Below are 21,049 nucleotides of genomic sequence, written 5' to 3' on the forward strand. Positions count from 1 at the left end.
TCCCTCCCTCCCTCCCTCCCTCCCTCCCTCCCTCCCTCCCTCCCTCCCTCCCTCCCTCCCTCCCTCCCTCCCTCCCTCCCTCCCTCCCTCCCTCCCTCCCTCCCTCCCTCCCTCCCTCCCTCCCTCCCTCCCTCCCTCCCTCCCTCCCTCCCTCCCTCCCTCCCTCCCTCCCTCCCTCCCTCCCTCCCTCCCTCCCTCCCTCCCTCCCTCCCTCCCTCCCTCCCTCCCTCCCTCCCTCCCTCCCTCCCTCCCTCCCTCCCTCCCTCCCTCCCTCCCTCCCTCCCTCCCTCCCTCCCTCCCTCCCTCCCTCCCTCCCTCCCTCCCTCCCTCCCTCCCTCCCTCCCTCCCTCCCTCCCTCCCTCCCTCCCTCCCTCCCTCCCTCCCTCCCTCCCTCCCTCCCTCCCTCCCTCCCTCCCTCCCTCCCTCCCTCCCTCCCTCCCTCCCTCCCTCCCTCCCTCCCTCCCTCCCTCCCTCCCTCCCTCCCTCCCTCCCTCCCTCCCTCCCTCCCTCCCTCCCTCCCTCCCTTCCTTACTTTTCTTTCTTCCTTCCTTCCTTCCTTCCTCTCTCTCTCTTTCTTTCTTTCTTCCTTTTTCTGATAAAATCAGGGGAAAGAAATTTTTCTGGTAAACAACTTCCTGCTGCCACTTTAGAAACCTGAGGAATTCCACAAGGGGTGATGGACAACACCTGTCACCAGGGGCATCACCACGTCTCTTCTGCGATCAGCCAGCGCAAACTGTGGGGGGGGGGGGTTATTTATAGAGAGAATTCTATGTACTCTGCTGATTAGTGTGGAGATTAGGATCTTGAATAGTGGCAGAATGAAGACTGGCACTGTGAGAGGGAGCAACCTGCAAACATCAACGATAACAACCAATGCTTGCCTAGCCCTTCATCCTGTCATCTCAGGGAGTCAGTCCCACCAACCCTGTGATGTGGGCTGGAGAGGGCTATCATCAGAATCTTTAATAGCTGCTATGACAGAGGCAGAAACTCCTAAGAACCAAGAGTGACTCAAAAATATCTGCCCTGAATATCAGCCCTACACAGAGGCTGTTATTATCCCCACTGTAGAGATGAAGACACTGAGGCTTGGAAAGACTAAGAAACTTGCCAAAGATCACACTCCTAGCAGATTTGGGACTATCATTCCAAAGCTTACTAATTAACTACTGTACCCTGCTGCTCAGATCCATAAAGACTAACCCCTCATAAAAAAAATTAAGATTGATCTGGAAATGGGCCCCGACTCTCTGGACAGTGACCCCAGTTGGAGCTGAGAAGAGAAGCAACTCACTTTGATTTTAAAATGCGATGTGAAAAGGATGGATCTCAGACACATTATAAATCTTGATCAATTCCCAGGGAGTCGAAGTTGGTGACCTCTCCTAATACAAACTCAATCGTCATTACTGCCATCCACATTAATTTTGAATGCTCCAACCAACGAGACAGTTTCGAACACATCAGCAATCAGACAAACAAGGACTTTTTAACATCCCGCACACCTCATGATGATGGGGTCTGGGGGAAGGGAAGGCCCTAGAAGTTTCCACCCCAAAGTTACTCAGTTAAGCACAGGTCTGTTTAATTAAGTAGTGGGCAGCACATGCTATACTTAGCTTTTAAACACTTGTAAAGTCCTCTTCATTCATTTATCTTACTTGTCACTGACAAGCTCTTCAAGGACTGTAACAGTATGCAGAGCATGAAGAGCCTGGGTAAACAACACATATTTTATGTGGAGTCTAAACTGTTTCAACTCGGAGAGTCAATAGCTGGTCTCTGAAAATGTCCCAGACTCTCCCAACAACCGAGGGTGTGTTCTGAGCATGGTTTATGAGGAGCTTCTTTAGAAAGGGAGCTTCAAAATCAAATCCCAGTTTTTTAACTAAAAGGGGGGAAAAAAGAAAGGAAAAGGGGGAGGCCAAGAAGATAGGAAAGGAGGGACTAAGGGAGGGAGGAAAAAGAAGAAGAAAGAAAAGAGAGGAGGTAAGAGTTCAGCCGGCGTGGATCAGTGGTTAAGCACAGACCTATGAATCAAGAGGTCACGGTTCGATTCCCAATCAAGGCACATGCCCAATCCCCAGTGTGGGGCATGCATGAGGTAGCCAATCAATGATTCTCATTATTGATGTTTCTCTCTCCGTCTCCCTTCCTTTCTGAAATCAATAAAAACATTTTTTTTTAAGAGAGGAGGTAAGAAGGAAAAAGAGAAGGCTGTTTGTAAGCATTGGAATTCAGGTCTAAAACTGGGCTGGCAAGGGAAGGAAAGTTCTTCATTCATTCCATTGGTACCTTCAACAAATGTTTACTACACTGGCCTAGCCAGAGCTGGTATCACCAAATCATCTCCTCAGACAATGAATTAAAACAAAACAAAACAAAACAAAACAAAACACAACACAACACCGCAGGGTATGGCCTAACAGAATGGGCTGCTGGACACTGACAGTGTGGATGCCTACTCAACGGAGAACTTAAAGCAGTTGGTAGCCCAGCAGCACCTCAGGAAGGGACACAGAGAGTCATGGCTAGGAAGAGAAGTGTCCACATACCTGGACTGATTCACAGGGAGTAAGCCCACTTTTAATAGCTATGGACTGACTGTGCAATGTATTTGAATAAATTAGAACGAGCACATCTGAGCATACATAGAAAGTATGTCATAGGGCATGGAAAGCATCGTGATGGTGGTTCTCAAAATGACGGAAGCTTGAGACACTCATCAGAAGGAAAGAGCTAAGCAACTGGGAATGGCCTTGCAAACAGCAGAGACCGGACATTCAGAGCAGCCCAGGGAGAATGAATGGGCCTGAGCTGGAACTGTCCGAGGCCGGGAGGACGTTCTCCCTCTGGGGCTGCGACCTCAGCACGGAAATGGGGCCAGTGAAACCTGGGCCTGCTCCCAGTTCTGAAGCTGAGTGGAAGGGCACAAATCCAAGACCTCCTCGGCACCTCACCTCCCTCAAAACAAACAAATGACAACAAAAGCGGGAGAGACAGGGGGGTGTGAGCAATGCAAAACATGTGGTGGGGCTGCTGGCCCTGCAGCGCACTGAGAGAACCCCAGGGAGAGGGGCGGTGAGACCATGAGCGGAGGTTTGGCAGGAAGGAGGGGGCCTGGCAGCTGGGGGAGTGAGAGGCAGACAGGAGAGACAGCGAGGGCCCTGGACAGAGAACAAACCCCTCTCCCAGCTGCTTTCACACTTGGGTGAAACAATTGGAGAAAATGTAAACACCCTCATTAGTCGTTTTCCAATCAGTTGAAAAACAAATGGGAAGAGAGAAATGGCAGTGGAGTGTCCCAAATACCAAATCTATGAAACATTCCCCCAGGCGTCTGTCTACCTTCTCCTTGGGCTGCTGGCCGTGCTGCCCTCCCTGTGTTTGGATTTCTGTGCCTTTACTGGCTTTAAATGGGATAACCTAGGACCAGTTCAGTTCTACAGGGAAGGAAAGTCTGCCCACATATTCCACTCTGGATAGAAGATCTCCATGAACCCTCCGGAGACACACAAACAAGACAGATATATCATTTACCACCACTTCCCCTCTGAAAACTCACCCCAAGAAGAGGCAAAGTGGGACTCTTGGGCGTGGGGAGCTGACAGAAATCCAAGTGTCAGAAAGGATGAAATTACATTCGAATTCCATCTGGAAATGCCCAGTGTGTTGAATCACACTGCTTTTTCACCCCTTCCCAACATATCAGATTAAATTCATCAATGGATACACATTGAAAATCAATTTCTCTTGGTTACCTGCTTAAGGTAGAATCCAAAAAGCCTCATTTTCTATGACCCTGCAGTTGAAACAGCGTTAAGTACAAAACATCCACATGTATTTACATTTGAATCTGCACAAAAACAGATATGATATATGTTTCTTCAGAGCACTAGGAGAAGTTGAGGTGATTTTCTCAAAGACTCCCGAGGATTTCAGGGACTATCTCAAGTCTCTCTCCTACAAATGAGGATTGGCTAGAATGACCCAGATGCACACCGTGTTGGTTCTAGGCCACACCTTAAAACAATGAATCCAAGCTCCCTATTTCACAGGAGAGCCTGAGGCTCCAAGGGGCTGAAGGTTGGTCACAAACCCAAGAGAAAGCCCCAGATACCTGCCTATGAGTCAGGTCCGGGCCTCCCCTGCCCCTGGCTGTCTTCCCATTTGATTGGCATGCGAAGACAAGTCCACCTGCTCACGACCAGGAACACCAAGCCCACCTCATGTCTTTCACATTGCATTCCAAAGCACTGTGGTATTCATTTCCATCTTGCAGTCTGAACAGCATCAAACACCTAATCATTTTGGTCTCAATGCCTACAGATAAGTTACAAAATTTTCCATTTTCTTTCAGATAGGAGCCTTGGTTCTCTACCAGAAGTACTGATTTAACTTTATGTTTCTTCTTCTATCTATAACACCAATAAGTTTTTCATTCTAAAAAGCATACATCCTATCTATGAAATATTAAATAGTACAAAATACTTTATTTAAAAAAAAGTTATTCTCTTTCTTTCCATCCCAATAGCCATTCTCATTGTTAAGATTTTCTCCCAGTCTTTGTGGAAAATTTTATGCATAGTGCAAGCACAGACACACACACACAGACACACACACACACACACACAACCTTTAAAAATGAAATGTCTAATATGTCTCAGACATCTTTCCATATCAAGATCCTGTTTGACTATCTCATTTTTAATGGATACATATTATTCCAGTCTATGCATATATTCTCATTATTTATAAGTCTGATGTACTAAAATAGTAAGCAGGAAACTATTTTTTTAATTGTTTTTAGAGAGAGAGAGAGGAAGAGAGAAATAAATTTTTTTAATTGATTTGTTGTTCCACTTATTTATGCATTCATTGGGGCAGGAAACTTTGTTTATTTTTTTAATTGATTTTAGAGAGAGAGAGGAAGAGAGAAAGAAATTTTTTTATTGATTTGTTGTTCCACTTATTTATGCATTCATTGGTTGTATGTGCCCTCACTGGGGATTGAACCCACAACCTTGGAATATCGGGGTGATGCTCTAACCAGCTGAACTAACTGGCCAGGGCCTCTTTGTTTATTTTGTTCAAAGATGTATCCCAAGCACCTAAAACATTGTCTGGCACATAGTTAATGTCTACTGAATGAATGAATGAGTGAGTGAATGAATGATGGACACTTAGGTCATTTCCAATTTTTCATTATTCCAACAATGCTTCAGAGAACACTTTCCCAAAGGAAAGCTTTGCCTGTCCTCATGAACTTGTTTTCAACAAGGATGGATGCTTAAACATATAATAGCTGTTTCTATAATGTGCTAAATAAAGAGATTTGGGAGAGTTCCCTGGATAGAGTATACATATTTTAAACTTTGAAAGATATCACCAAATTTCCCTTCAAAAATGCTGGCCAACTTCCAGTCTGCGCCTCTTCCCTTATACTGTGCCAACACGGAGTCTATTCAAATTCTTTAATCTTCAAAAATCCGATACATGGAATACTGCAACCCATTCACATTTCCCCAATTATAATTTGAGACTGAGCATCTTTTCAGTCATTTATTGGCCATTTCCATTTCACTATCTGTGAATCTCCTTTAATGTCCTTTAGTCCATCTGGGAGGGGGAAGGCGTGGGAGGTTTTTTCTTACTGTGCGTGAGAATAATTGTATAGATAAAGAGAGCAGTGAGCTGCTTTGGGGAAGAGAAGAACCTGAGTAAAAGTGGGAAGAGAGCAAGTAAAAGCAGGCTAAGTGGAAACAGGAAACTGTGCACAGACTGGATAGATTTGAAGAGGCCTAGATCAATGGAACACATTAACATGTGAAATGTCACTGCAGCGGGAGAGAGAAAGAGAGAAGCTGGAGCTCGTTGGTGTGCTGTGATGCAACAGAGCCAGCCCTTTCCTTTGGTGCCACAGCCCTAGCAGGTGGTGGTTATAGGTGAACCATTAGCAGGAGAAGTAAAATTATGCTTTACTTCTCTGCAAAAGATTTTCGTTTTTTTTCAAAGCCTGGGTCTTTCATGGGAGAGTATTGAGCCTGTAAATGCCACTCAACATGCGTGTGTTGGTGGAAAGAACCTCGTCCAGTCTTCTTACCCAAACAGGACTTCCTGTGCAGCTGTCCTGGTGGACGCATTATCACAGGAGAAGGAAAACTTAACCGCTTATGAGACATGCATTAAATGGCCCTGACTGACATATTTTGAGCTTTGGCTGCAGTCTCAGTCTACCTGTCCTAATTCTGCCTTGTTGAAGGTGCCCAGGTTTTGAGACATTTAAGTACAGCTATGCCCATGATCTTGAGCTTATCTTGCCTAACCATTGTATACTCTTGACTGGTCACTCTCCACTTCTCCTAGTCCCCGCTCTGGACCCCATCACATATGGGGTCATGACAATGTGTCAGGGCTTCTCTTAGAGAATAATTCCCTAAACAGGGTCTGAATGCAAATCTTTACATGTATCCTTCCCTGCACTAAACACAACTTTACAATAATTAATATACTCCACCCTGCATTGATTTCTTAGCATCTGCTGTGCCTCGATGACTCGTTGTTAGATATTCAATTAATTAAACATAACCTGGTGGCCAGTTTCCCAGCCATTCACACACACAATCTCTCTCTCTCTCTCTCTCTCTCTCTCTCTCACACACACACACACACACACACACACACACACAAACACACCAGAATTTTAATTTTAAGTATAAGTTTCATTCTTTTCCTTACTGCATATTTACTTTAGACTTATCCTAACTAAATTTGGGTTTATAGTTCCATTCTGCTGAGGTATTTCTCAGTTCTAATGATGTCTCCCATTGTTTTATAACCTCAGCTTTGAAGCATCACACTTTCTAAGGCTGCATATACAGTTGACCTTTGAACAACCCGGGTTTGAACTGTATGGGTTCACTTATATGCCGATTTCCCCCGTAAATATGCAGGCATCCCTCCATATCTCTGGGTTTGGTATCCATGAATTCAAACCAACTGAGAATCAAAAAGAGTGTTTTCCGTTTACCAGGATACAGAGGGTCAGCTGTATGCATCCTTCTACACCATTTTATACAAGGGACTTCAGCATCCTCACGTCTTGTTATTTGGGGGGTCCTGGAACCAATACCCTGTGGATACTGAGGGACAGATGTGGCTACGTTTTTAGGGGAGCCAAAGGTTCTACACAAATTTTCTACTGCCCTGGGGTCGGCACCACTAACATCTGTGCTGTTCAACTGTAATCGGGTCTGTGCTCATTCTGGAAGGACAGAGCACAGTGCCTCTGGCAACCTTCCCAAGAGGGGACAGGATTCCCTAGTCAACCTGCTAGGATGGAGGTGTTCAATCCACTACAAACCCATCTTGCTGAACCACCATTCAGTCCAAATTCTCTCTACTTGGTAAAATAAAATGAATAAAAAATAGGTGTGTGTGTGAATTGTTGTGTCAGATGCCTAGCTGAAGCCCTGGTGCCTGTGCCTCTGCCTGCCATCCCCTGCTCTGCCCTACACTAACCTTATGAAAAGACAAAGTGAGCTAAGCATTACTTAATTTTAGTGAACAAATAAAGGATCTCGGCAATTGCTGATTTTATTGCAGCTTCATGAATGCACTTGTTGCTTAGACATTTGGAGGCAAAGTTCCGGAGGCAGGTAAAATTCAGAAAAGCTACGAAAATGGAAAGTTAATTTCCCTATTCTTCAGATGCTTTCATCCTGTTGGCAGGATGGTGAACTGGAATACGTTTTCTCAAGGGCAATTTGGCACTATGTACTAAAACTCAAACTATGCACGCCCTGGGGTCCAGCAACCTCCTCCTGAAAAGAAAGCTGGACCGGTACACAGGGATGAAAAAGATAAAAAGACATTCACTGGGATGCCGATCCCAGTAGCAATTAATGAGAAGTAAATAAAATGTCCATACGTCTGGATTTCGTTTAACAAGTTACTGAATATCCATTATTCATATAAATAGAATCCTCAGAAGCCATTTGAGAGTGATAGATATTCTGCCCTGGCTGGGTGGCTCAGTTGGTGGGCATCGACCAGGAAGGTTGCCAGTTTGATTCCCAATCAGGGCACATGCCCAGGCTGCAAGCATGATCTCCAGTAGGGGGTGTGCAGGAAGCAGCAGATCGATGTTTCACTCTAACATTGATATTTTTCTCTCTCTCCCTCTCCCTCTCCCATCCTCTCTCTCGAAAAAAAAATCTTAAAAAAAAGAGTGATGGATATTTATATTTATTAAAAGGAAAAAGTATCACATATGTAGATGAATTCCTGGAAGTAGTAGATGATAGTAAAACAACATGTTCCTACAAAATAATATAAATATCTACATAAACATATATATAAATATCTCTATACTAGTACATACATAAATGTATGCATGCATACGTGAATATGTGAGAAAGGCCCAGAAAGATAAACACAAAATGTTGATGGTTATTGCTGGGTGCTTGGATTTCATGGAATTTATATTCTCCTTTATTCCTTTCCACATTTCTTGAATCGTCAATAAAAGAAAATAATAACAAAACAATAAAAATGTTCTTGGCTCCATATACAAAAATGCTGAGCTACTAGTACAGATATTTCTGAAATTAGAAGGAAATGGTGTTGAAATCCTTTCAGTTCAGGGCAGAGACTCCTGAGACTGGCCTTGGTGTGCTTGGACTCCCGCGGTCTTTCCTGTTGACCTGCAGCAGCCCAGGATTAAACGAACCCTGCTTTAAGGCCACAGCTCTCCTCCCTCCAGCTTGATCCTCTAAAGTCCTTGTTACTCTGAACAATCAGCATCAACAATCTCCCTGTAGCCTAGCGAGCTCACACAGTAACTTCTTCCTCCAGAAGAGGCAGTTAACAAACCTGGGCCTTTTCAAATACTGAGGAATGCGAGTACCTCACAGGGCAGTGCGAGCCATGGCTGTGGCTGTGGCTGTGCACCACAGCTGGATGGAAACGGAGAGGCTCCCAAGTCCCTGTCAGGCTCAGGACCAATACACTGGTGCCAAATTCAAGTCCTCCCCCAGGAGCCCCAAGGCCCTCAGCTGGATCAAGTCACTGTCCATCTGAGTTTTGCATCATGGGCCAAAGATTGGGAGTATCTCTTTGCTGGGTCTTTTCAAGTTGAGAGAGTTAATAGTACAGCTTCAAGTTCAGGAAATATCTTGTAATAATACAGTGTTTGCAGTAATGTATAGGCTAAAGTCATGCAAAAAATATTTGTCTCATTCCCACACACTGAACTTGGTAATTATATAGGAGTTTGGACATTAAGGACCCAGACATAAAGGAGTAGGTTAAAAGCATAATTATGGCTCAGAAAGAGCATGTGCCTGGGGACATTTCAGGCCTACTCCACAAAATAAGAAAATAGAAAATAGCACCCCAAATCAGGTAGTAGTCTCTCTCTCTCTCTCTCTCTCTCTCTGAAATAACCCATTAAAAGAATAATGCACCATAATGATTATTTAGGAATAGACATAAGTTGGAAACTGGTAGCAAATAAATAGGGCCTTTAGTTCTGGGATTTTGACATTAATGGCCCAAAGGACTTCTCAGCTCCTGAAGCTTTCAGGGCACTATTTGAAAATTGAGCTACAGAGGAAAGAGACTGCAGATCCCTGTGTCTCACAGACTGTATAATTGAAGGAAGCTGTTATTTCATCCTCGGTATGGCTGGGGTGGAGGTGCATTAATGAAAGGCCCAGATCATCCCTGACCAACTACTCTTAAATATTCAGAAAACAAGAACAAGCCCCAAGAGGTGCCCACGACTCAGCCAACCCAGGGCAAGCTCCACGCGCAGAAATGACCTAGCCACCAAATCTCAGAAGCCATTTTATCATTCATAAAACATGCTGGTTCTAACCTGCTTCCTGTTGACAGTTTTCATATCATACTCCCCCTGAATACACAGTGGCTCCCCATGGTCTTGTGCATCAGAGAGAAACAGTTCAGTCGCCAGGCAAGGCCAACCTCTACCTTTCCTTCTGAACAATCTACCTCCTTCCAGCCTCCTTCATAAAAACTCTCCCCAAATATGGCCTGTCTGTAACCCAATGTGCACACAGATTCATCTCTATCCTAGCCAGAAAGGATCCCTCCCTACTAAACCAGGCCCTACAGCGTCCATCACAGCTGGGTTCAAAATGGATCCCATTAAGATAAATTCCATAACTGAAAGTGTCCTGGAGAGTGAGGAAAACTAGAAGTGGGATCAGAGGGCCTGGGTCAAACGGTTAAAGTTAGGCCACTTAACATCTGTTTAACGACCAGCAAAATATTATTCAACCTCTCTGGTTTTGTGCACAGGGCATCTGCAGGTACCTGAGCACAGTCTGTAGCTTCTGATTCCTTTTTATAGCCCTGGAATGCCTGGACCAGGGTTCGGACCCTCTTCGTGCTCAGTAGGGTCTGTTGACCAACTGTCTCTCTTACCCATTATCATTGTGTGCCCTGTGCTGACAGGTTTATCTCTACTCCAGCCCTCACCCTGCTACATGGTCCTGTGACCACCTTTTCTTGTCACAATTGCAGTCCAAAGACACCCCAATTCTTGCTATTTATTTCTAGTTGACATTTCTGAATTGCAAGGCTGTCTAGAGAGAGAGAGAGAGGAGGCGTTTGGTGACACAATGATTTCCACCTTTGGAGGTTGCTCACTTCCTTCATTAGATCAATGCCTCCAGAATTCTGGCTATCAATCAGATCCATTGACTTCTGGTGTCTCTCCCCTGAGATGCTGACCATGCAGGTGGAAAGGCTGGCCCTGGAGTTGGTATTTAATGAAAGTGGGGAAGAAGTGCACCAGGCCAGTCAAAGCACAGCCAAGTTTAACTGCAGTTGATATAACTATTTTGAAAATTAAGGTACATGTTAATTGCTTTTGAGAATTTTGCCATGAGATAGCCAGAAACACTAGAGAGAACTGGAAGTTCAAATAATAATCTCTATCCTTTTTACTATTCTTTCCTTTTATTTTCCACTTTCATTTGTGACCTTCCTTCTTCCTCTATGAATGGATAGGGCATAGCACTAAGCCTTTGGGAGTTCCGTGCCGGGGTTCACTGAAGCTGAGAAAGGGTCCCTGTTTCTTGCCCTCCCCTCTCAGTAGCCTTTGCTGATCAGAAAAGGGTCCCTTCTACCTCCTTTTCATGTTTTCTCTCTTCCTCCTCAGCACTGGGAACCTTTCATGCCTCTAAAGATCTTGGTAAGGTGGGTATGGAAACCAGCATGAGATAGACCGGCTCTGCCTCCGAATGAGTGTGTGGTTTTTGGTTGGTTTGTTCCAGAAGCTCTTTCTTTGTGATTTCAGCACTGTGAAAGGTCTGCGAAACACCCTCACACCCGGCAATCCACCAGGAGGATATTGCTTTACCTGGAGGAAGAGACCCCTGCATTCCCAGAACTTCCCTTTGCAGTCTCTGAGATCCACAGAAAACAAAATATAATAAACAAACAAATGAATGAATCAACAAACGAACACTAGAAGTGACACTCAAGTAACTTCAACTGGTTCAAGGTAAGGAGAACAATCTCCTACAAATCAATCAATGGACTGAGCAGATGCTGTGCTGCTTCCTTGATCCCTATCTGGATTCCCAGAGTTCCACGGAACATTCCAGAAGTAATTTGGCCTTTGTGTGCAGTGCACAGGGACTAACGTTTTTCAACAACATTTCATAAGGAGACGTGGGGATGATTTTGGGCCTTGCTCTCGGCAGAAGCTGAGTATTGGGTGTGGCTAAGAGGAGAGAACTGGGCTTTTTTATATGAGCACTCTTCTGAAAACCACCCCAGTGATGAAAAATCGCCTGCCTGAACCTCACGGAGAAGTAATGGTGGATCTGCCCCAGAGGATTCCTGCTCATAAAACTGCAAAACAGACCTGTTAACGCAAACCTGCAATTACGACCAGAACTAGAATCTCACTTAAATAATTTTGTGGCTATAACACAACTGATTAATAACCCCTCACCTGATCAGACTTGTCACACTTGACAAGATTTGAGTCCCATAAAGGTGACTACTGAGCATGCACCACTGACAACCAAACTGTGTGGGAGGCGGAAAAAAGAATGGAGAACGGGACAATAGTTTCAACCCAAGCAATTGAAAAGATGTGACAATGATTTTCAATGTAAAACTGTTTGGCAGCGAGAGAGAGAAAGAGAGAGAGAGAGAGAGAGAGAGAGAGAGAGAGAGAACGAACCTATAGTCAAGCAGATTTTTGGACCAAATTCCAGAAATGGAAGTAAAAGGACAGGATGTGCCCAAGGTCATGTGTATGTGGGTGACCCAGGAAAGGAATGTGGAATGCCTGACTTCTAGCCAACACCTAGCTCCTTCCGCTTGGAGGAAGGAGGACCAAGATTGAGAAGGATGCTCAGTGAACGCTTGGGGCTGTACCTGCATCCTCGCTGACTCTTTCATGCTCAGTGGAGTTATTATTAAACTAAAGCATCACACATCACTCTAAAATTTTCCTCAGAGAGAAATTCTAGCTTTCGACTTCCTCAATTCTCTTGGTCTTGCTCAGAACATTAATATTTGTTGGACAGCCTGTTTTTTTTTGTTCTGTTTTTTTTTAAGTGGGAAGATATTTCAAAAATCAAATATTCTGGTTTGTTTCAAAGAATATGTTCTCAGCTAAAGCCATGTTTTCTTCCTGTGGGGGTGAGCCACAGTTGGCCACGATTCACCAAAGTTTCCACCAGCTAACAATAAAAAACCATGTCCCATTCTCAAGAAATAAAAGAAAAATTACAGCAAAGTTGTGCATTTCCGTTCCAGTCCCCAAAGACAATCTGAAGAAGTGGTCAACGTGCCAAATTAAGCCATGCGAATTTATCCATATCTAATAAGGATTAGCAAATGTCACAACACGGAACATGGCCTGGACATAATTTATATTCCATCTTCTAAGGCGCTGGGTTCAGTGTGGTCTCATTCCAGCCCAGAACTAGGAGGAGAGGTGTTTTTGTAGAGTCCCAATCATGTGTGTGACAAGCAGGAGGGCTCTTCACGTGACAAAAGAAGGTTTCTTGACACAGAAACAGCACCCTCACAACCAGAATGTGGTGGCTGAGCACAAAGAACTAACCACCCAAGGGAGATGCAGGCGTTTCTCCCCTCCCGCTCTGGATAACTGTTCTGGAAGCCGCTCTGCCTCTTGCCAAAGCTGGGTGTCCACCTGCAACTTGAAAAGCTTTGGAAACAAGTCTATGTTACATATTTGGAGCGAGGAAGATTAAGACTCCTGAACTTTGGGCTAGCCAGCTCTGATTGGGTCTCCTCCACCCCATTTCTCATCCATCCTTGCCAAAAGCACAAAGAGGCAACTGGGACTCTTGCTCAGAGTATCTGCTATTAAGATAAATCAGCAACACTTAAGTGTCTTTGGTTCATAAAAAATAGTCCCCTGGAGATGGCTCTTCCCCTCCAAAATATCAGCTTTTCGTTTCCCTGCCTCACCGAGGATTGCATCACAGGAAGGCTCAGGAACGCAGCTCTCCCTGGAAGCCCGGCCTCTTCTGGGAAGCCTCAGAAGACCCTGGCCCCAGCAGACCCCCCAGGAGTCTGGACAAGCAAGACTGGGGCTGGGAGGTCTGGACGCTCCTTTCCTGGAAGGAAGCTTTCTGAACCCACTCTGAACTGGGTTCTTTCAAGGCAATGTTTGTACCTTCTTCACTATTTATTTTTCTCCAAGGATAAATCAGGGTCTGGCTCCCAGAGAAGCAGCAGAGGGGGGCCTGTTTATGAACATTGCCACTCAAGTTCTCTCTTCTTTGGTCTGGGGAACAAGTCCTGTGGAGCAGGTTTGTGTCAATGGATTGTCACCAGAGACAGTTTGGGACCATCACTCCTCAAAGCACAGTGCTACCCTGTGGGGAACAATAAGATGGCCCTGTCCTTGCACCTCAACACTGAGGTCAACCTCCTGAACAATTGTGCAGCCCTCCGGGTAGATCCTTCATGATGATGCTTTTCTGTGAGTCAGGTAGAAAACAGCATACCCATTTTACAGGAAGGCACATTGACCTGCCACCATCACATACTAATAAGTGGAGGTCAGTCAGGATTCATTACTTGAGCAAACTTCAGAGCCTTCCTTCTTCCCTGCCGCCTTTAAAATCTAGACTTCTCAGATACTCCCTGGTGGGAAAGATGGCAACTTCATTGCAATGAGAAAACAAAGGGGCTCAGAGTGTGACGCCTACCGGCAGATGCACTGAGCATCTTTCTCGACCACTCACCAGCTCTGTGACCTGGCTCGTGAGGATTGTAATAAAACAACCAAACTATAAAATTGTGCTTAGAATATCATTTCTTCAAGAAATGATAGCTGTGCTAATGTCCTATTGAACAATGCACCCCCCTACTCAATGGCAGGCTCCATGAAAGCCAATACTGCCATTTGCTTGAGCATCCTCCAAGTCCTTGGTGTAGATCAAGTACTCAACATACTACTTGTGAATGTGCTGGAATAGTCTGTGACTATGAGAACTACAGGAGCTTAGAGTTCTCTCAGTCCACTTCCTTCATGTTACAGATGGGGAAACTGAGTCTATGTGAGAGAAGCAAAACGAGGTGCCCAAGGTTTCTTAGTGTATTGGGGTCAGAGTTGAGCTGGAACTCTGATCCCCAGATCCATTCTCAGACCCCACACCTTCTACTGCCTGCCAGGGCTTCCCTGGTGAGGTGGGCTGTCTTGCTTTATTTAAACATTTAATATCCTACTTTCTACATGGCTGCTTGTGTCAGACAGCGCAGAGAGCATTGGGCCCCAAACCAAAGAAGACTGACAAGAGAGACTCTGCCTAGGCTTGTGACCCACACACCTGCTTCCTACCCTGGCACCCAAAAGGGCTTTGGCACACCCCATACAGCCCAAAGCAGTAGGGTGTCTGGCTGGCTTCTGAGCTGGGTTGGTAATTTTAGGAGTGCTGGACCGTGAGAGAGAGGAAATAAACCGGCCTCGGGATGATCAGTGAATCGGAGGTTTCTCGGCGTAAGAACCACCCTGGACTGAAACCTTCTGAGTTGCCATTTTTGTTCAGTCGATTTTCATTGTTTTCTGAAATGACAGCCTCTCTGTCCAGTCTGAACCTGTAACCTCTTTGCACAATTCCGGTCCCAGACTGTGTCAAAGATCACCCGAATACAGATTTGCTAGCTGTGTCCAAACAGGCATTTTCCAACGGCCTATCAGGGCAGAGATAAGAGAGTGGGGTTTTGGTCCTTGTGTGTTTATTTTATTGTTTTAATAATCGCATCTAAACATTGGTGTTGTGGGGTTCTGGCTCCCCCACCTTGTCAACTCAGCAACTGCACTTGGGACTGGGACCTGAGGAGAAGATTACAACTCTCCTGGCTACAGTTTGTCCTCACAGGACTCCCTTCCTACACAGTGCTCCACGAGGCTCACCCCCTGCAAGTCTTTGCTCACATGTCCCTCTCTCAGGGGGGAGTTCCAGGAACACCCTATTCAAAATCATTTCCAAGACACCTCACAGATCATTGAAATTTCCCCTCACACAACTGATTGCCAACCATCACACCAGGTATTTGATGTCATTGTTTCTCACTTGTCCCTCATAGAACACATGCTCCCTTTGGACAGGGATATGGTCATTGCTATGTCCCCAGTGTCCACACAGTGTATGTGTTGCAGAATGGACTGCTCATTTTTTCCCCATGCCTACTCCCCTAAGAAGTTGTAAAAATCCCCCTCTGCCTTCTGCTCTCTCAGCTTACTGACCATTTACATTCCCTATAGTAATACTCTGCCCCAAATCTGAGTGGCATGTTATCAGACTATAGCTTAGACAAACTTAACACAAATAGGTGGCATTTATGTAAAAACTTACAAATGTCAAGTACTTTGTAGGAGAGAGCTATTTCTTAGTTCTTTAAAATCCTCAAAATGCCCACAACTCCAATATTTAAACTCTGGGGCATTAATCCTAAGAAAAAATATTTATGTACTGAGATGTTTATCAAATGTGATTATAAAAGTGAAAAACTAGGAATGAATTGAAATCACAACAAAGAGAAGAATGATAAAATTAATTATGGCAATGATGGAAGTCATACAACCAAGATATATATTTTTGAAGATTTTTAAGGACGTGGGAATATGCACACCAAGTTAAATGTTTATAAGGCTAAAAAATCTTTATTATGCAGTATGTCATGTCTTTGTGCAAATATGTATATAGACAATGGAATGTAGGAAACTATAAATCTTAATGACAGTTATTTCTGAGTGGCAGGAAAATGGGGGATTTTAGTGCTTTATTTACATTTTCCTAAGATTCTTTAATGAACATATATTATTTTTATAATAAAGCATTTATTTATATGCTTTCAATTATGAAAAAGTATCATTTACATAATAAGGGTGGTTAAAATTAAGTCCTTCTTATTTTTAAATATAGTTCATTATTATGCGTTGAATTAAAAAAAACAACAAGAGTAAACATGGGAGATTCTGGAACTTTTAACTCTGCCGTTAGCATGTCACAGAGATGAAAAAAAAAGTGGCATCTTCCCCCCAAAAATATGGAGCTGAGCAAGAGTAAAGAAAGATAAACTTGCCCTAGCTGGTTTGGCTCAGTGGATAGAGCATCGGCCTGTGGACCAAAGGGTCCTGGGTTCGATTTCGGTCAAGGGCACATATGTTGGTTGCAGGCTCCTCCCTGGCCCTGGTCAGGGTGTGTGTAGGAGACAGCCAATTGATGTGTCTCTCTCATATTGATGTTTTTCTCTGTCTTTCTCTCTCTTCCACTTTCCCTAAAAATCAATGGAAAAATATCCTCAGGTGAGGATTAACAAAAGAAAAGAAAAGAGAAGAGAAGAGAAGAGAAGAAAAGAAAAAAGAAAAGAAAAGAAAAGAAGAGGAAAGAAAAGAAAAGAAAAGAAAAGAAAAGAAAAGAAAAGAAAAGAAAAGAAGGAAAGAAAGATAAACTACTGGCAATGTTAAATTCTGTGTTTGAGAACTATCCTCCTCTAATGAAAAATCCTTTTCCTGTTAAATTATTACTTGGAGAGAGAGAGAGAGAGAGAGAGAGAGAGAGAGGGAGAGAGAGAGAATTATGAAGGTGGGAAGGGCGAACTGGGTTTGCTACTCTGCTGATCAACAACAAAATCACTCTGATTTGAACACAGCTATTCAAGGGCCAGGATGAAGTGCAGAGGGAGGGGGAAAAGGACTTTTCTTTCATTTTGAAATTCAGCATTAGGAAGACACAAGGGCAGGAAGTCGGATCTTTTTTCAATTCATTTGAAATGATAAGGTGAAGACAGCCTGGAAGGACTTTTAATTATATGATGAGAGGAAGGAAAGGAGGGAGAGAGAGAAAGGGACCAGGAGAAACCTGTTTTTATATGTTCAATGATGAAGAAGAAGATGGAAAACTAAAGGGAAAAATGACTTTCAAACAGATATCTTGAGAATGAAATACAAAGGTTCCAAGAAGCAAGTGCCAACATTTCATGCTGGAAAACAGGAAATGCAGCACGCTGATCAGCTCCCAGCCCTTCTCCCTATGGCAGCTGGAATGCCTGGCGATGCAGGAAGAGATAACTCTCTCTCCTCAGCCTGCACATGTGACCTCAGGTCATGGCAGGAGCCTCGGGCCCTGGGGAGGGGCTGGGAGTGGTGCTCAGGATCACAGAATAAAGCCTTCTTCTTCTGCTACCTTTCAGCCCCATTTCTTGGGGGCACTGACCTGAACAAGGTGTTGCCCCAACTTGGGGGCATCTGCTGAGAAGAGCATGGGAGAGCTTTGGAGTGAGTCCCCCTCACTGGCTGTAGTATCTTTACCCAATTCCTGGACCTCAGCTTCCTCATCTCTGAAATGGGATTAATTACATCTAGTTTTCAGAGCCGCGAGGATTGAGATATTTCAAATCCCAACCTGTGGTCAGGTATGCAGTAAGAGTTAAAAAATTGTTAATTCCTCCCACTCTAAAATGTGAGTAGCAAAACTATCACGAGGAGCAAGAACACTGGACATGTTACACCCACACCTGTCCTCATGAAGCTATGCCTATTGAAGTTCCCCCAAATCTACCCCGTGCAACAGTGGGGTCCCTCTCTTTCCAAAGTGAGATGGCTCTGGTGGTGGACACCTTGGGAGCCTTCCCCACAGACACTCTCTGCTTTGGTGGTGGATCTGCATGTTCTCGGAGGCAGTCATGAATAGGTTAAAGTGGAGGGGATTTCAAACATGTCTAATCCAATAAGAGGCTGGGTAAAACATGCGTTATCACTTAAAGAATAAATGTTTAAAAATAGAGCACAGATGTGAAATTTGAATAAAAAAAGAGAGAGAAAGAGAGAGACAGCGCGTGAGAGATCTTCTTGGCACTTGTACACCCTTCTCTGTTTTGGTCACCTTCAGCTAAGCCTGCTATTCCGATGTGCTCTGCCAACTGCTGGATGCTGTGGGGGCGCCTCAAATCACCGAAGCGAAGTTGGCAAGTCTCTCTGTAGCTTAAAAGTCAGACCCACCTCTCCTTTTTTTGTAGTTCTAAAAGCAGGACAGCACAATGGTAAAGTCGGTCTTTTCAAAATTTTCACTTAAAACGGTATGCTTGAAAAGCAAAGAGTAAGTTCTTCTAAAACTAGCACTATTTACACTAGGGTTCTTGAAAATTTAGGAGAAAGTATCACAGTTCCACAAAAGATAGGCTATGGATTGGCAATCACAAAATTCCTAAGAATACTTACTTCTGTATGAAGCATTCCCTGACCCCTGCAATGCAAAGATTTCTGAAAGTTGGTAACATTTCTGCAATCCCCAAATAACAGTCTTCTGTTTTGTGAACTGTCTCTTACTGGTAGGAGAAATGATAAAAACCCAAGGCTCAAGAGCAAAGCCAATACCTCCTTCTATAGCCAAGAGTGCCCAACACAGTCCCACCAAAGGTTCTCCATAAATGCTTAGGGAAGAGAACAACAGTAGGTTTTAAAACATGGCTTCATTCGATGGATAGACTCAGAAAGCAGTCCATCAGGGTCAGCCTGATGTTTTGGGAAGAAGCACTCCTAAAGGGATTTAAGAAACATGGAATTGCAGAGAAAGTACTCTGCCTCCGAGATCTTTGAGCATTGTTTTATGGAGCAACTGGCCAACTGAATGGATTCCCTGAGCGGCAGGGTTGAGGCAGGAGCAGCCTGGAGTAAGGAGTGTCTCCAAGCTAAGAGAGCAGACAAGTGTCCTGACCAATGACTCAGACACTCAGAGGACACTGTTTTCAGCAGCACAGAGCACCTTTACCTCCATGAAAAAACCCTGCCCCTGGCCTGCCCAGGAGAGATCTAAGTATTTCTGTTTGCAAAGGGGATTCTCTACAACATACTGTAAATATCCTTAGCATTGAAGGCAATGATAAATAGAGATGTGGCTAGATTTTACCAGTGGGACATGAAAAGCTTAACCCAAAGTGAGTCTGCAGTGAAAACCAATGCATTTGCATTTCAGCAATTCGATCTGGGCAAGTCTGCGATGCATTACAATGCTGGGATCAAATCAAGCTTTTCTGGAGCTCCTCCAAGGACAACACGAGGCTATGGGAACCCTACTGCATGAAGTTCCTCCACTGCTGTTTAATTGTGCTCACCCCCTATCAGCAAAATTCAAAGTCATCTGCATACAATGCAATGGGCCTGTCAATAGGAAGCACAACATAGTGTGGCCTCCAGTAGAGGGGGAAAGAAATGCCTGACCAACCATCCCACTGGGGAGCTTCCCACCTCCCCTGACAGGATGGTTCTATCTCTGCCAAGATCCAGCTTTGACTAGGATCCCACCCTTAACCACCAGCTCTCATGAGCACTTTCAGGGTCAGTGCTGCCTTCTTCTTTTCTAGGCCACACCTGTCTGGATAATTCTTGGAGCCAGTCCTATGACCTCAGGACAACATTGGGGGCGGGGGGGGGGAGGAGACTCTACCCAAATAGATTTCACTATGTTGACCTGAACATAGGATTATTTTTTTCCTCTGCAAACTCTGGTGAAAAACACAGAGAACCAGTGGCCTAGTCTCCTGGTCTTAACACTCTCCGGCTACCAACTGACCAGCATGTTTCCTGGTAGCCAAACGCAATGCCCAGAACTGGCAGGAAAGGAAAAAGAAAAGCAAGTATAATTTATCTCTGATCACAAAAGTATTCTAACCAGTTCTGAGAAATAAGCTGGTTCTAATTTGAACTAAACAACAGTGTCTGGCCCTCATTTTAAAAAGGCATTTTCATCAAGGATGTGCGTATCACTCCTTCCACACACAGGGGAGCATTTGGGAATAAGGCTTAGGGGGTAAGATTTAGTTTTAAGCTTTCTTCAAAAACCCTTTAGCAGCAGGAAAATGCAATGATTTCAGAATTAATTATTTTGATGTCAGTCCTTTCTTCAAGGGTGGAGGAAGAGCTGGAGGGATTGGATCCAAGACACAAAAGAAGGAAAGATGGTAATTTTTAATAATATTTTTAGAACTACTCTCCCTAGAGCAAGAACGCAAACAAACAAAAAACTTCACTCATGTTCAATTGAGACCCTCTCCAAAAACTGCAAAAATCTGGAAGCCAGATTTTTTTTTTTTAAGAAAAAGGTGGAATAAAAGCATCAGAGGTGTGTGCTTGTGAAGAAATGGGATTGATAAGAATTCAACAGATAGTATTATCTGTCTACAAGAAACTATGATTAATGCTTTATCTTTTTTTATGCAACACATAGCTGAAAGGTAACCTGTGTTGCTCTCTTACCTTTCTACTGTGCTCAGCCTACAACCAACATTGGCGTCAACATGTGAAGAGTATCATAAAGATTCTTTTGTTGTTAGGCATAGTTGGAATTTCTGAACTCATTTCATTTCACCTTCTCTGGCTCTCCTGACAGATGCTTAACTGAGTGCAGGTATTTCTAGGCAAACTGATTTATGAGATGCTCAGTTTTCAGGGATAAGATGGAAGGGCTCCCTTCATAATAAGTAATCTCTGCCACATCCGGAAACTCACTGATATATTAGT

General features: G+C 44.2%; 1 protein-coding gene across 12 annotated transcripts in view; it reads right to left on the reverse strand.

The window, feature by feature from the left end:
* ERC2 (ELKS/RAB6-interacting/CAST family member 2) overlaps positions 1–21,049 on the reverse strand; it is an 846,554-nt gene that overhangs the window by 194,144 nt on the left and 631,361 nt on the right. The gene's annotated exons all lie outside the window — the stretch shown is intronic.

Source organism: Myotis brandtii, unplaced genomic scaffold (assembly GCF_000412655.1).
Source record: "Myotis brandtii unplaced genomic scaffold, ASM41265v1 scaffold268, whole genome shotgun sequence".
NCBI lineage: Eukaryota > Metazoa > Chordata > Mammalia > Chiroptera > Vespertilionidae > Myotis > Myotis brandtii.